The following is a 12,792-nucleotide window of genomic DNA, read 5'->3' as shown; positions in this document are numbered from 1 at the left end:
GAGGAGTGGAAGAACCAGACAGCTGCATGTTCTGACAGAAAGGCGGTATGATTACACACAAAGTCAACGTGAAGACATGATTATACGCACATTTGAGTCTTCCCACATGTTTTCACTGACTTTGTATGCACCGCCTCTAAAATTAGTCTCACGTTCCGTCTGAACACTCAAGGTAGAAGAGAAGAAATTGACACAAAAGAGGATGAATTCAACAAAAAAGTAGCTGCACAAATTATTAAAATCTAATTATCTGGCTAAAACATCTCCAGTGAACTATCAACAGCAAAAGAAAAAGGACATTCAGGAATGTATAGACACCTTTATCCAACCAGTGCACAAAAACACTGCTGCTTATGTTCACAGAGACCGCCAAAATCAACCCAAAATAAAAGTTGCTCATAATAACTGTGACTACCATTTAATGTTGGTTCTGCTGGGTTCTGTTACTCTTACTGGAGACGAAAAATCAGGCAAGATTTAAAAAGGGTTACTTCACACTATTCTGTGAAGTGGACCAAACTACGGAGGTCTGATTAATACGCTCTCTGCACGCCAGGGTCTGGACCTCTTCACACTCGATTGCTGCTTTGCACAGACCCATCGTTAATGTTATTACTACCACATGTGCTCTTCCTACTATGACAAATAAAAATGTCCGTTATCAAAAAAGGCCTGTTGGAAGAGAAAAGGATGGGAGGGAGTTACAGAAGAGGAGGAAGATGTTTTGTGGCCACTCAAGGGCAGTTAAACTGCATCACAAACATGCTCCTTACACAAGTTGTTCTGGCTAGCAAGCAGTTATCCACTTCCACATTCAGAGGAACATTTCCATCCCATTGGGAACGTCGAAAGCATAACTCCACTCTGATGTTACCTCCGGGTTTGGTCTCCACCAGCACCTGGGGAAAAAGCAGCTAGTTAGCCAAATTCTATTTACCGTTAATGTAGAAAATATAGAATCGCTGGAAGAAAGAAAAAAAAACTGAAGAAACTTTGTTTTCATAATGACGCTTCCTTGATGTGATGCAATGGAGACATTGGGGTGTCAAAAAAACAAAAACGTTTTGACAGGGTTTCGAGATTGTGATATCTGTGATGCTTTCATTGAATGAATAAATAAAGATGCATTGCATTCTAAAATTGTGATTTCGGCTGCCATTCTGAACACACACACACACACACACACTCAGTACAACAATTTAAACCATCAATCAATCAATAAGACACACAAGATTTAAATACTGAGAGCCAACACCTCTTCATCCTCTGAGAGAGCGCAGTGGGGGGGATGGCAGCAGCAGATGTGGCATCGTGACCAGTAACTCTTTACACTTCGAAAACAACTATGCTGCTCCTCCTCCTCCTCCTCCTCTCCTTTCTTCATCTTCTCTCTTCTTCTGCCTCCGTCACCAGGCAACTAGCCTTTCCTCCCTCTCTCTCTCTGCTTTTTCTCCTTCGCTCTCATCTCCTTCTCTCATGCATTAAAACCTCTCTCGTTCCCGTGCCATGTTTTATATTATGGGTTTATACTCGTAACCGGCGAGAAACATTTCAGTTGTGCCCTGTTGTCACATGAACCCTTTTGGTCCAGAGCATTTCCATCGCGTGATGGATAATGACATTTGTAATAGGCCTGTAAAGAAACACCAGCAGTGGCATCACGTAAAACCTTTGCAAACAGGACATGTATAAAAATCTCCAGCTTCATTGGTCTGCTAAAGGAATCACATCTCTTACATTTACTTATAACTCATTTGCATTGTAAACCATTCACTGCAAAATACTGACCATAACACACCACTGATATCATTAGTTTTTTATGGTTCCATTTAATAACTTTATGGATGAAGCAAGGTTTTTTTGCAATCCTTTTCCCTCAAACTTCACATGATGTTTTACAAAAAAAGTAATAAATTCCCTTCGACAGTGGCACAGTGACACATCTCGTCTATAGTAGGCAGCAAGAACCCCTTATTGTGTGGTTTATGTTTGGAAAGATAGGATTTTAGTTTAGCAAACACTGACATGAAGGGTCAACTTCTACCACTAAAATCACCACATTTCATTAACCTTAACCGATTAGCCTGCAAACCAAAACTTCAGGTAAAAAAAAATACAAAACATTGCCGGTGAGTGTCAACAAGGCAGCAAGTACATATTCTCACAAATGTCTGCTGTAAAAAGTTATATGTTGCATATTAAAAATGTGAAATCAAAATGCACTAGTACATAAGATCTGACTGGATGTCTAAAGCGGAAGTGTTTGTGCTTTCTTTGTCTTTTGTTTTGCAACCTCAAATAACTCAAATAACATGCTCTTCGCTTTCTATTCTTTCGCCCTCATTTCCCTCGTTCTCCACATCTTTGGATCTCATTCATGCCTCCCTCTTCTCTCCCCCTGCTTCTCTCTTTCTACCCTTCTCTCACTCAACTCTGCTTGGGTACGCTCGTATTGAAACTAGCATGGTTTTCCCCTTGAAGCCTCCACTCTGACCAAGTGGCAGAGACTTTTGACGGACATCAACCAAACTCCTCACAGCGAGAGAAAAGAGACAAATGATCAACACGAGCAATTTAAAAACCTCACGGCCCTCAGAACTTAAAGTGAGGAGGATCAGACCATATTTTTTATAAGGCTGTTTTCGGGGCGTTTCACGGTCGAAGACAAAGAAGATTGACAGATTAATTTACTGAGGCTGTTGGATTTCTGTTTCATAATGGACAATATATATATTATAAATGGTCTCACATTTAGTAATCTGAAATATTGATATCCATATTCACAACATGGAGACGATCACACATTTGAGAGGAAAATAAAGCACACACACTTCTGTGAATACAGTTCATTCACTGCTGCTGGTTACATTTATTATTAATAAGATGCAATTAGTTTCTAATCTGCCGCTTCCTTTTTGCAGCACAGACAAAGTCTGATTACCAGACACAGGAACACACCCTAAAAAGATTCAAGTATCAATAAAGCATGCTCGTTTTCTGTGGATGCTGTACGCAGCAATCTATCCGATGACTCATAATAAGCCTGTCAAAATGTTTCCAAAGCCCAAAGTTATATATATTTCTTTTTGGAGGGCTTAACAACTAATGCAAAACCTAAAGAAAATCAGAAAACAAAAAGCAAACGCTCACATTTAGTGTTTGGTACTTTTATCGACGCTCAACCATTTATTTAAATAGCCACAGATTAATTTTCCGTCAATCCACCAATATACCAACTCGTATTTTTAGCATTGGTGCTTTTAAAAAGGGGGTTGGTGGATAACACTTCGCTGGACCCTGAACCTTCAACCCCGATGGTGTTTTGTGAAATTCCCAACCCTGGCGTGTTTTTTCTCTTCCTTCAGGGATCTGGACTTTCACACCCAGGCAGAGGTAACACCTTCATTTGGATAGAGAATATGCTTCTAACCATAGCTATGTCATCGTGACTTGCTCTAAAGATGAAAACTTCCTCAACTGGCACTTTTGATGCCGAGCATTAAAAAAAAATACTCTGGGGGTTTTAGTGGACAATCAAACCCCAGCAGTGATGATGTATGCGATGAATCTCAGGCGTTCAAGTCAAGCTCCACATCAGAAAAATAGTCATTATCAAAATAAAAACATTTACTACCATCTTGTGCAACTCTACAACTTTGAATTGTTGACGATGAAGGAAAGTTCAGCTAAAATTCCAAATCAATTCTTGGATAAAGTGACACTTTCCATTGCCCACTTTCTTCCACCAGGCTCATTTAACAGGGTGGGGAAATGGCAAGAAACAAGAATGATAACAAATGACAAACTGTCAAGGACACAATCAGTGCGTTTACATGATGGTATAATTTGAATCTTGCTTTAGTCGGACTATGCTATCTTTTGGGGGATCTGCTATTATCCCAATATACATGGCAGTGAGTAATTCGAATCATTGGCCGAAAGCATGTCATATCCGATACGATAGGTGGCGCTGTTTTCATTACAACTCGTGGTGATACAGCCATTTCCGCTTGACCTCTTCACCACCACCAACAACAACATTTCGAGAAAGATGGCGAACAGAGAGCGAGGCGAAGCTACATCCCTCTACTATTCTTCCATGGTGTTAATAGGAGTACAGCGAATGCAAATGGCGCTAATGGCTGAGTTGATAACGGAGAGAAGACGCCGTCAAGGTACACGGAGAATTTAATTTATCGTCTCTTTCGACTTCCGGGTCACGACATGGGAGGGAGGAGGGCGGCGGGATCTCGAGCATGCGCAAAGACGCAAAGTCCAGTTCCGAATCGAATTCAGAGTTACATGCCGCGAGAGTCGAATTATCAACTGGATCGGACCGAGCTATCCAGGGGTGTTAATGGGACCGAAGTCGGACCGCACATAGTCCGACTAAGGTGTTTACATGAAACGGATAATTCGATTTCAGTCCGACTAAGCCAATAATTCGATTGCATGTAACCGCACTGAGTGTAATAGAGGATCACTGTCCTCGCCCGAATAACAAAAGAAGTAGGTGGGGGGGAGGAATAGAAGAGAACGAATGACAGATGAAAGAAAGAGACAAACAAGTACAAATTGCGTTTAGTCCTATGGTGTACTGTTGACATTGACATATAGATCTCATTACTTTTCGGTTTATTAATTCACAGTCAGCTCTCGGGTCCCCGGATTGATCAGATGCCTTCATCCTCTCTATTGAGGAAGCTAATGATGTTCTTAGTTTAAGGGATTACTGATCAACATCAGCAGCACACAGCCTGCGACACAGAAACAGAAGTATTGCTTCTAAAACCACTGCATTAACTCTCCTTTTACACACCCATTATGCTCAAGGCTGGAACCGCTTGTGTTTTTTGGATGAGGGCTGCCACTCGTGATTGTTTTCCACTATCAACTGATCCAATAAGTATTTTCTCAATTCATAATTTGGTTGATAACAATGCTGAAACTATTTCTTATGAGACTCGAGTACTGCAATTTCGAAACAAATCTTTCAAAATGGGTCACAGCTTTAAAAAAAGAATGAGTGTCTAGAACATTTTTTATCCTTTAATATCTGCCTAAACACCCGACAACAGTCCACCTAGATTACATTTTTCTGACCAAAATCTTACCCGAGGAAGAATAGCCAAATAATATGGATACCTTTTTTTGCTTCATTATGAGCATGAATTCAGTAAATGATACCCAGTAGAACACAGAGCTGACTAGTTCGTCTGACCTTTGAACTATTCAAAAACTTGTGTAATGCTTGATGAAAAATGTGATTGGTCAAAGTTTATCATGTGTAAAAACTATTTAACGGTACTATCAACACAGAAGAAATTGAAGTTGTGAGACATTTGATTTGGAACTGGAATGATTAAAATAACAACTGATGTTGGTGTTTTGGAGACCACGGCATGAGGAATGTTGAAGCGGCATCCATCCATCTCAAGGAGAGGCCTCAGAGAACAGTATGCTTGTGCTGTATATAAATCAACAATAACCTGCATCATTAAAACAGCACTATACTGCGAGAAGTTTCCCATCATAACAAGTTGTAATCCGGGTATTTACGAGTGAGCATAAAAGTGGCAGCTGAGGCGAGAGAATGTACTGCTAAGCTGATTTACTGTCCAGAAGAACAGCCTGCATTATTGATCCCACAGAGTCTCTCTCTCTCTCTCATTCTCTCTCGCTCTATATATACAGTCAGGTCCATAAATATTTGGACATTGACACAATTTTCATCATTTTTGCTCTGTACACCACCACAATGGATTTTGAATGAAACAATAAAGATGTGCTTTAAGTGCAGACTTTCAGCTTTAATTTGAGGGTCTTTACATCCATATCAAGTGAACGGTGTAGGAATTACAACACATTTTATATGTGGACCCTCCTTTTTAAAGGATCAAAAGTAATTGGACAAACTAACATAATCATCATTGTAATTGTCAATTTTAGTACTTGGTTGCACATTCTTTGCAGTCAATGACAGCCTGAAGTCTGGAACCCAGAGACATCACCAGGCACTGGGTTTCATCGTGATGCTCTGCCAGGCCTCTACTGCCACTGTCTTCACTTCCTGCTGCTTCTTGGGGCATTTCTCCTTCAGTTTGGTCTTCAGCAAGTGAAATGCAGCTCCATTGGATTCAGGTCAGGTGATTGACTTGGCCAACATTACACTTCTTTGCCTTAAAAAGCTCTTATAATTTTGGTTATTCAATCGATACATTTTACAATTAACCAATTAATCACGTCTACAAAATGTTAAAAAAAAGAAGTGTCAAATCTAGGGCTGCAACAACGAATCGATAAAATTCGATTATTAAAATAGTTGGCAACATATTTCATTATCGATTCGTTGTGTCGCGCGATTATTACGGCACTCAATAAGTCGCGGAGTATAAAAAAAGTTGAGTTGAGCGCAGAGCGGCGCAGGAGAAAAAAATAGCGGAGCGGAGGGAGAGGACAGACAGAACGCTGCGTTTTGAGAGCCAATCAGCGCTGAGCTGCTCCTCCGTTAGTGAATCTAACTGGCTGCTGCTGCTCTCGCGGCGCTGGAAGCGGAAGTCATTCACGTCGTTGTAGTGACATTCACGGAGCTGTGTGCGCCTACGGGTGAACATAGACACCAGGGCGCTAGATGTTACGACGTGTGTGGCATTTCCACAAGAAGTATAACGTATTTATTCCGTGGCGAATGGCGGAAAATATTTTTCAACGGAGAAAGGCAACAGAGATAAGCCACGCCCCCTCACCGACACGTATGACCACAAATAGTCGGCAGAGTAAACTCAGGAGAGTAAAGCCGTCAGTTCTGTTTGTGACAGGGTTCATTCATAAACATGCTGACCAATGGATCTCCAGGACCTTTCCATGACTTTAAACAACATTTGCATGATTAAACATTTTGTGAAAACTCGGTGTATACATGAACAAGTGAGAAGATGTTGTATTTAAACTAACAATGAAAATTACAAAGCATACAGTATATATTCCGTGTAAATTAACATTTGAATATAACAAATTTGCATTACTTTTCCAAAAATGTTGGGATTTAATTTTTTTCAATTACTTTTCTAGGCCTGGAAATAGCCATTTAAAAACTCCATGACTTTTCCAGGTTTTCCATGACCCCCTGTTTGGAATAAAGGGTTGAAAATTACAGTTTGTTTTTTTATCCGATTTATCGATTAATCAACAACAAAAAATCAACAGATTAATCAATTATCAAAATAAATGATTATTTGGGTTCATATCATCACCCGTAGGCTCACAGAGCTCGGTGAATTTCACTGACTACGTCTGAATAACTTCCGCTTCCAGCGCTACTAGAGCAACAGCAGCCAGTTAGATTCACCAATGGAGCGTCTCAATGCTGATTGGCTTTCGCAACGCAGCATTATGGTATTTCCTCTACCTCAGTACTGAACTTTTTTTTAATACGCAAACATCTCCGCGACTTATTGAGTAGCGTAATAATCAAAACTAATCGATAATGAAATTCGATGCCAACTATTCGAATAGTCGATTTTTACAGATGTTAGCCATTCGTTGTTGCAGCCCTCGTCAAATCCTTTCAGACAGGTTAAAGCCAAATATATACACATCTTAGAGGCTTGAACAAGCAAATGTTTTGTTTGAAAAAATATATATGTAATATCCAGAGCATATATATTGCCTTTAGACAAGTTTCTACATGGAGACGGCTGAGCAGCAAACGATGCCAACGACGCTAACAGTGCAAACAATGGCAACAGTGCTGAGGGGGGAACCAGAGGGGCGATGCCCCACTTCGTCGCCGTCAGTCGGGACTTATTGTAAGCCGTAACCGCCTTAAGGGAGCCGTGCAGAGCGCCGTTTGTGAGCTAACCAGTGGGGCACGCTCACATTCACTAATATGCAATAAAAGCAGAAGCAGCACCACAGATATCCCTGTGGATTTCTCACAACGAGACGCTCCTTTCACATACAAAGTATTGTGATCCATTATTAAAAAAATATTGATTACAGCTCCTTCAGTTAGAGTTGAAAATGCCAGACATAAATGATTGCCCATTGTCTCCAGTGGACTTGTTACAGTCTTCTACTTTGGCTCCAACCGGCTGCCGAGCTTTAAACAGATTATTGCTGCCAAGAAACAGGTTGTTTGTTTTCCCACTAAAACTCCATTCTACTTTCAGCTGATTGGCTGAAACACACACACACACTGACTTGAAGAGGAAGTGTTGCTGCAAGTCAGGCCCTCGCTATCAGGTGGCAAATCGTATCTATGCATTAATCATTTTAGGAAGACTGATTCCTGCTGTTTCTATTCAATACACTGCAGGTGGGTTGCAGGAGGAAGGGAGATAGAGAGAGAGGGGTGAGAGAGGGGGGGGGGGGGGGGACAGAGAGAGGCAACAACGGAGACAGAGGAAGACAGTATGCGAGAAGAAAAGGGCATACTGGTTAGGGAGAGCCATCCCAGAGTGAAAAGGTCACAGAGAAGTCATCACAGCTACACACCCCAAAACTGGATTCTCAAAGGATTTAATTCTATCTGGATGAACCTCAAATGTGCACTGGATTTTCAAACATCACCATGGAAACCGACAACTCACATCGAGAAAGCTAAATGACGAATGGCACTAGATTTTGGGCGGACGAGATTATTATAATCTCAGTCCGATTGCCATCATTCTGTGGCCCTTTGCAGGAAGATGAGGTGGTAGACAGAGTAGTAAGGGACGGAGGGATGGATGGAAGACGAGGTGTGTGTCTCAACCTGTGGGGGTTATGGGTACAGCTCCATTCGTATCGACAGATTGCTGTGGTTGCATCCTGCTACAGTAGCGTTTTGCCACGACAATGGCAGCGCATGTAGATTTCACTAAATTTGTTGTCTTTTTCATCTTTATTATTAGAGCATGTATGGCAGGAGGAGACTTGAAACTGGCAATTAAGACCATGAACACGTTTAAAATGTTTACTGTGGTAATAAATCAAGCGAGAGCTAATTTTCTCATAGACTTCTATACGATCAGACATGCTGGCTATTAGAAATAATTCAGGTTAAATGCATCGTTACGTTGGCTACCTCCAATTATTGTATACCATTATTTTATCAATGAAAGTTTCTGGACATTTTTTTAAAGCCTGAATTGATCCCGATCTTGTTCCCACAGACATCAACTAATAATGTAATTCTAGCTTTAGAAAAGCTTGTCGCTTACATCTCTTGTTTAGCTTTCTGACTTTTCTATCCAGGTGTGGCGTGTCCCAGCAGAGTCCGCCTGGAGGCTCCTCTTAGCATCGGGTTCTTTAACAATGTTAAAGATTGGGGGCCAGTGCACTAAGAGGCCGTAGGGTGACTGATACAAGAATAGTACAAATTATTTAATCTTTTTTGTGACATTTCATCAAGTTTTTGAGGTCTTCAGTTTAAATACTATTACCAGCAGGGAGGACAACCCCCTACGAGACAAATGTGATCTGTAATTTTCCTTACGGGTCCATCAGTGAGGAACCAACTTGGACTGATAATACCGGAGACCTGAAACAATAAAGCTGCCAGCAGCTCAGGGGACGCAGGGTGCATTACCAGGCTAATAATGGCTGCTTCCACTAATTACCTCTGCTTCTTCCATCTTTGTTTACAAACTGATTTATGAGTCAACAAATAGCGCCAATCTGCCTGTGGGACAAAGAGTGTCACCCGCTGCATCTCAGAATTATAATCCATCACTCAGAGTCGTGCCATTTAATTTGTTATGGACACCAAAAAGCAGACTGCCCTGCGCCAAATACATTGGTCTCTAACACCACTGCTAGAAGCCACAAAAGCAGAAGGAGTTTTCATAAAAACATGAATGTGTATTCATTCACTGGGATTTATCCCTTTTCACCAGATTAGTTGTGCAGTGCACACACGTGGGTTGCTTGTATTTGGACTAATTTCAGGGAAAGTTCATTCTTAAATTAATTCAGCCCAAAAACAAAAAAGAGGATAAATGGCAGTACAGAAAACGATTTGATGGAGAGAAATATATCCCGCTCTAATCCGAATACAGGCACCTCTGTGACATAAACTATTACAGATGAAGAGACGGATAGCAGCTTTGAGTTACACCCCTAGTACTTTCCCATTCACTGCCACAGACACACACAACCATGTTTGAATTATTAGTACTATGAACAGCTATGTTGGGACACCTACTCCCCTTGAACCCAAAAGGCAACATTACGTATGAGGAAGAGGTAAACGATGACTCCCAAGAAACCCATTTGGCGCATGCCGGTATAGGCCTATACATGACACCACCTTTTTTTCCTAACCAGGAGGTGTGTTCCCAGTCAGGCATCAGTGAGGTCCAACAATGATGTCGGCTGATGACTGGCTGTCAGTGATCCACTTCACCTCAGAATGGGGGGTGCTTTATGGGGAGGTTCTGAGGTCAGGGTCCTCTGTGCAGGACAGTCAAGTTATTTCCCACCAGACTGGGAGGAGAATTTCTTTATGCACCGGTGTTACACCCCTACTGGTTTTCAAACCTACTGGTTTCCCTACGCGTGCGTGCGTTGTGTTATCTTAACATCTGCAACAGGGCTCTGTCTCGCTCACCAGATTCGTCACACATTCACAAACATATTGCTGGAGATCTTCAAGCCACCGTTCATATCCATTTCCGCGATTACGATTGTGTAAGTGAGCAGTGCATCACAGCCACGTATGAAGAAATACATTTTGGAAAAAATAAAAATATCGCCCGACCTGGTTTCGATCTCTTTCACGCAAAAGGAGACTGCACTTAAAGATGCGCAGTCTGTGCGCTGCGCCACCAGATATTAGTTTATGCTCAAGTAATTTATATATACTTGATCCATTTCAGATTTGAGGTCTGTAATGCATTTGCTAAACTCGTGGAATATGTAAATAAAGTTTATCAATACAATTTTTGTATTATGATAGTCTGAATATTATTTATAAAAGCATCGCTGAATAAGTCAATTACCGGTAGTTGTTGTCAAAATGCGTCGGTATTGTGTGGTTGTTGCGTTGCGAACAAGCATCGCTAAACATGTTTCAAAGTGTACATATCCGCTCAAGGTAACCAGTTGTTTCAGATCCCTTCGACCAAACTGTTCCCATGAAAACATAAGAAATGTGACTTAATGGATCAATATATAAATTACTTGAGCAGAAACTAATATCTGGTGGCGCAGCGCACAGACTGCGCGTCTTTGAGTGCAGTCTCCTTTTGCGTGAAAGATCGAAACCAGGTAGGGCGATCTTTTTATTTTTATTTTTTCGAAAATGTATTTCTTCATACGTGGCTGTGATGCACTGCTCACTTATACAATCGTAATCGCCGAAATGGATATGAACGGTGGCTTGAAGATCTCCAGCAATATGTTTGTGAATGTGTGACGAATCTGGTGAGTGAGACAGAGCCCCGCTGCAGATGTTAAGAGAACACAACGCACGCACGCGTAGGAAAACCAGTAGGTTTGAAAACCAGTAGGGGTGTAACACCAGCCGTCTCTGTGCACTGGGAGATTTGAGTCATGTTGAGGCAGGAAAGCCTCTCTCACTCTCTGTGTGCGTCGTGGGGTTTCACCTGGCAAGACTTTCGAAATGGTTTGTAAGCAAAGTAGAGTTGAGGGAACCCCGGTTTACCTTTAGTCTTAGTTCCAATGAAGGGATATCTAATCGTAATGCTATGCTGCAGCGCACGTGCATACATACACTTATATACACACAAACACAGCGCTTTGCATGTGCATGTGCAGCTGTAAGGTGACTGTGGGTTTGGAGGCTGCAGACACCTTGCTCCTCGGCTGATCCTCCAGCAGCCCTGTGCGGGCTATGACTCATACCGCCACTGATGCTGGAAAACGACCAGTAACACGGAAACGGTAAACAACAAGCATCTGCATAGGGCACGACTTTCGAGCCCGAAAGGCGTCCCGGGGACATTCCCTGCCCTCCTCTTGTTGCACTTACCCTTCTTTTGTCGTTATTGAAACAAACTCAGATCCTCCTCGCAGGTGTCTGCTGCGGCTGCCTGGCCAGATCGTCTCGTCCTCCTCCTCCGAGACGTCGCATTTCTCCCACGGTCCTGGTGGAGGGAAATCCGCGCAGAGTCTCACCAAAACCGGCCTCGAGTACGACGTGACAGCCCAGCGAAGTGCTCGGTGGGGTGCAGTTTGTGGAGTGCTCGCGCGTACCTCTTGAGAGTGTAACGAGTCTGATGGATGTCGCTCGGCTTCCTCGACAGGGCGGAGGAGGGTCGACGCTCCTGCCGCATTCAGGGACTCCCCGGAAACTCTGTTTTCTCCGATGTTCCCGGGCGCGTCGACGGGCTTTTGATGATCTTAGTTACTTTTTTTCCACAAACAATTGTATTCGATTCAATTCAATTCAGTTGATTATGTATAGCCCAGAATCAGACATTACAAATTTGCCTCAAAGAGATTTACAATATCTACACAACCATCCCTGCCCCAGGACCTCACATCGGATCAGGATAAACTCCCCAGAAATCAGAAGAAAACGTTCACGCGGAAAAAAGGGAAGAAATCTTCACAAGAGCAACAGAAGAGGATCCCTCTATCTGAATGCACATAGGCAATATATGTCATGTGTACAGAATGAATAGCTTTACACAGCTACAACACATTCAATGAATATGACTTTGGAATTATGAAATAGAATAGTAGGCATGGGACATCGGCAGGGTACTGCAAAGGAGTCAGGGTCAATAAGCAGGCCAGGCCAAGGGGCAGGAGGCAGAAAGCAGGAGCAAGGAGCCAGGTCCAATG

At 42.2% G+C, this 12,792-nt stretch overlaps 1 protein-coding gene across 1 annotated transcript in view; it reads right to left on the bottom strand.

Annotated features, from left to right (window-relative positions):
• Positions 1-12,308, bottom strand: part of rab27b (RAB27B, member RAS oncogene family) — a 55,950-nt gene extending 43,642 nt beyond the window's left edge. Inside the window, exon 1 of the mRNA XM_056433008.1 lies at positions 11,975-12,308. The gene's annotated coding sequence lies outside the window, so the exon portion shown is untranslated. The remainder of the gene's footprint in view (positions 1-11,974) is intronic.
• Between the last annotated feature and the right edge of the window lie 484 nt (positions 12,309-12,792).

Source organism: Pseudoliparis swirei, chromosome 15, assembly GCF_029220125.1.
Source record: "Pseudoliparis swirei isolate HS2019 ecotype Mariana Trench chromosome 15, NWPU_hadal_v1, whole genome shotgun sequence".
NCBI classification, from domain to species: domain Eukaryota; kingdom Metazoa; phylum Chordata; class Actinopteri; order Perciformes; family Liparidae; genus Pseudoliparis; species Pseudoliparis swirei.
Note: the sequence above shows the minus strand (reverse complement) of the source record. Positions and strands in the feature narration are given on the sequence as shown.